This window comes from Belonocnema kinseyi, chromosome 2 (genome assembly GCF_010883055.1).
Source record: "Belonocnema kinseyi isolate 2016_QV_RU_SX_M_011 chromosome 2, B_treatae_v1, whole genome shotgun sequence".
Lineage (NCBI taxonomy): Eukaryota > Metazoa > Arthropoda > Insecta > Hymenoptera > Cynipidae > Belonocnema > Belonocnema kinseyi.
In genome coordinates, this window is record NC_046658.1 from 29,559,832 (window position 1) to 29,564,139 (window position 4,308).

Consider the following 4,308-nt stretch of genomic DNA (forward strand, 5'->3'; position numbering starts at 1 on the left):
ATCTAAAATGTCTAAATTATTAAGGCTTTAAATATTTTTGAAATTGCTGTTCTGGAGACTAAATAGCACTTATTCTTTTATTAAGAAATCACAACCAAAATTCGTAAAAAAAGTTTTTAAAAGAGTTTTTAACACCTTAAAAAAGATCAGAGGTTTTAATAGTTCAATATATGTGATAGAATATCTTTAAATATGAAATTAGTCTATACTTTTTCATGTTTGAGCTACAATTATTCCATTTTAGAGTTATAAATTACAGTCGTGAAAAACCAATAAAATGTTTTAATTAATTTATATATAAAACAAAAAACCTTTGTATAATTCAATCTAAATGCAGCTGAAAAAATTTAATTTGAAATGCATTGAATTCAAGGTATAGTTTAAAAAGAAAACTGAAAGCAAAGAATCGACTTTCAAAATAAGCGAAAGAAAGTGACTTGCTGGATTGCAAATGAACATGGAAAATGTTGTATTTTCGCATTTTTAAATTTTAAATTCAAACTTTTTCGCCTTTTAACAATTTCGAAAAATTTCGAAAAATTCTGAAAATTCAAACAATAAGGCTGTATTCTGAAAATGAAGCAATTTTAACGTTAAAATTCAAGTTTCTAAACTGAAGGCCTAAAAATTTGCAAATTTTAGAATTAGTGTTATGTAAATCGTATTGGTATCTTAAAAGAGTATAAATAGTTCTTAAATTAGTTTTTAAATTTTCTGCAGTTTACCTTTTTTACATACCTAGATGTCAAAAAAGCCTAGCAAATTTTTTCAAATTTTAATTACTTATTTTCTAAGAGAAAATCGCCCCTTTTTACCAGTCACTGAAATGGATTAGAAAAAAATTGTCAAGACCCAAAAATAAAAATTGGATGTACAGCGAATTTTTAAATGAGATTATCTTCAAAAATTTCTATCAAAAATTTCCATACACATTTCTTTTTAATAATACTGTAGGAAAAAATCAACAAGATCGAGCGCCGAAATTATAATTAGAGCAAATTTTCTGTAATTCTATGGGGACGGCTGAAATATCCCGAAAAATAAAATTCCCGACTCGGTAAAACTCTGTCCCAAAAAATAAAATTACAAAACTAATAAAATTCCTGAACAGTACAGTACATGGTATTGATCATAAACAACCCAGCGCTGTCAGATAGCGGACCAGCAGAATCGGCGTAGTACGAAATTACAAATCTAGCCAATAAAAATTCCCGCTAATTTCTATTGGCTATCTATTGGTCGTTCGTTATTTTTACTTTGCATTTTGCGCCTGCTTAGGATTCCATGCTGAGTCGAGCGTAGAAAGTTGAAAAACAAAGTTGTACGCCTACCGTCACGTGTGCCATCGATCGCGTTCGAAATGTATGTATAGTTATAAAGTAGTTTTTCTGATCATATCCGGTGCCTAATACTGTTTTAATATATACCCAATCTATATAAAATTGTGAATTCTTATATTGATTTAAGGTAAGCGGATTATAAACATAATTTATATAATTTCATGTTAAATTTTCGTTAACAACCTAAACTTTAAAGTAATATATGCCAGCAGGTGATACTATACTATATTAAATTAATTTAATTCTGTTTTGAAAACAGGTTACATATGAAAACAGTGTAGTGTCAAAAAATCTGATTCTGTGACATGCGTTAATTCTAATTATTGTGATGGCATCGCAAAGAGATTCTGTAAATTTCCGTAAAAGAAATTGCATTTTCAAAGATGAGTGGTTAAAAGATCCACTATTTAAGGATTGGCTGGCACCAACTAACGATAAAAATGTAGCAAAATGTGTGGTTTGTAAGGATAATCCAACGATATGTGTTAAATACGACGGAAAAAAGCTATAACTAGACATGCTGAAACAAAATCTCACAAGATCGCTACGCAAAACCTTAAAATTTCGAAATCGTTGACTGCGTTTTTTCCAGTGGAAGAGAGCAAATTGGAAAATAAAATAACTGCGGTAGAATTGACAAAAGTGTATCACAATGTAAAACATGGATTCAATTATTTATCTGCTGACTGTGGTAATAATTAAATTATCTGTATACAACCTTATAATACGAATTAATCATTTTTACGTGAATTTGTTTGCAGGGGTTAACTGATTAATTATTATTGCAGGAATTAAAATTGACAGAGAACTCTTTGGCGATTCTGAAATTGCAATCAAGATGCAATTAGCCAGGACTAAAATGGAAAGCAATGTAAAAAATGTCTTATGTCCATATTCCGTAGAATTCGTTCTGGAAAAAATACGAAAATGGGACCTGCCTTATTCCATTTGAAGTGATGCTTCCAATAAAGGAAACAGAAAGTTCTTTCTGCTAGCTGTGCGAATCTTTGAAGTTAACTCTGGCGTAAAACATTATATCCTGGACTTGTACAAGGAATCAGACGAAACATCGAGATCAATTACAAACACAATTTTAAGATCTCTAAAAGAAGTAGGTCTAAATGTAGATAAATTGGTATCTTACAGCGCGGTTAATGCTCGCGTTAATCATGGAGAACACTGCTCTGTATATCAAAAATTAAGGGAAATAAGTCCTCGGCTGATCAAATCCAGTTGCAAGTGCCACATAATTCACAACGCTGCGAAAAATTGAATGAAGCTTTTGACATATGATGCAGAAATCTTGGTACTTAAAGTTTTCAGCGATTTTTCATGCAGTGCAAAAAATGTCGGAGCGCTAAAAGAGTGTTTTGAGTTCGTAGAACAAGAATATTATATTATTCTTAGACACATTGGAGTGAGATGGCTTTCTCTCTTCAGAGAAATTAATCGGTTGTTGTTGAACTGGACTCCTATAAAATTTACTTTATCAAACAATATAAGTTTAAGATTATGTACTAAGCAACTTCAGTAATTTTTTTAATTTGGATAAATTAATAATATATAAAAATGTATTTTTAGGAGAAAAAACCTGCGATAAAAATATTTGGTCTTTCGTGAATGATCAAGCCGATAGATTGAGCGATGTGGCACCTCTTCTAGAATGTTACTTGTACTTTGTTCACCATTACCTTCAGATTTTTTAACCATTCATAAAAGTTCTAGAAAAGAAAACTTTTGGAGCGACTGACGTGTATAGTGTTATGGAAGGTTTGGGAAAAGCTCTTAAGTCAAGATTAGAGGATGAATTCTTTGGTTTATCGGTAAAGCAAGCATTGCTGGATCTAACAGCTTACGAGAAGAAGTTTTGTAATGAAGCTTTGACTACTTACAAAAGAGCGGTCAGTTACTTGGAAAAATAGTTCGATTATTGCAACTCAATTTTCAAGGATTTGGAGGTTTTAAAACTTCAAGAAATAGTTCCTGACTTTGGATGAAATCATTCAAATCGCTACTAAATTGAAAACTGAGGTAAATAACAGTTAAATTTAGCACCTTAAACTCGTTTTGTTCTCTAAAATCCTCAAACTGTCTTACTACATTGACTTGTTCTGTTTAAATCGACGGTGATTCAACCCACGATGAAATTGTATAGTACGGTTAAAGGCATGTGATACTTAGAAAATTGTCGATTTTACCAGTTTTAGGTTCCCCCGGCTTTTTTCTAGAATAATAAATATTTTGTCTTAAAAATTTGGGAAATGATAGAAAACATGCTAACGGACGTTTCCACACACTTTTTTTGTAGGTTAATTAAAAAAAGTGTAAATTTAGTAAAATGTGATCAATTTGCATAGCGCTTAGGAAATAGTATCGATTTTTTCAGTGTTAGATTCCCCCGGCTTTTTTCTAGGATAAGAATTATTTTGCCTTAAAAATCTGGGAAATAATAGCGAACATGCTAACGGATGTCCCCACACAATTTTTTTGTGCTTTTTTTTATCAAAAAATTTTTGATATTGCTAACAACGTGCGTGTATATTTCGAGGTTATGTGTGTTACAATTTACCCGAGCGTTACTTCCAAACTACACAATATTTTTGGCCGAAAACTTTTGACTTACAAATAAACATAACAACTAATCTCCCGGACCTCATCTTGTTTGCAGCCAATCAAAAAAGTTTATTTCATAAATAATTTCCAGATTATCGGAAATGCAGAGATGAAAAACGTTGTAACCTCAAAATAATGCATATGCATAAAATTTTTATTTAGCACAATACATTTTTTTGTTATTATCCCTCAAAAAAGAGTCCGCGGACGTCCGCTATGATATTTTATAGCGTCTCCAAATTCAGTTTTTAAAAATTTTCATTTTTGTGGAAAAAAGCCGGGGAAACTGTAAGTATCACATGCCCTTAAGAAAGGTGTTTACAGTTCTCGAGAATGAATCATTCCTTTCAGCTTC

At 31.2% G+C, this 4,308-nt stretch overlaps 1 long non-coding RNA gene across 1 annotated transcript; it reads left to right on the forward strand.

The window, feature by feature from the left end:
• The first annotated feature begins 1,354 nt into the window (after positions 1 to 1,354).
• LOC117168138 lies at positions 1,355 to 2,887 on the forward strand. Its single transcript, XR_004466462.1, has 3 exons — positions 1,355 to 1,467; positions 1,600 to 2,031; positions 2,129 to 2,887. It is a non-coding gene; the product is annotated as an uncharacterized LOC117168138 (long non-coding RNA).
• The last annotated feature ends 1,421 nt before the right edge of the window (positions 2,888 to 4,308 follow it).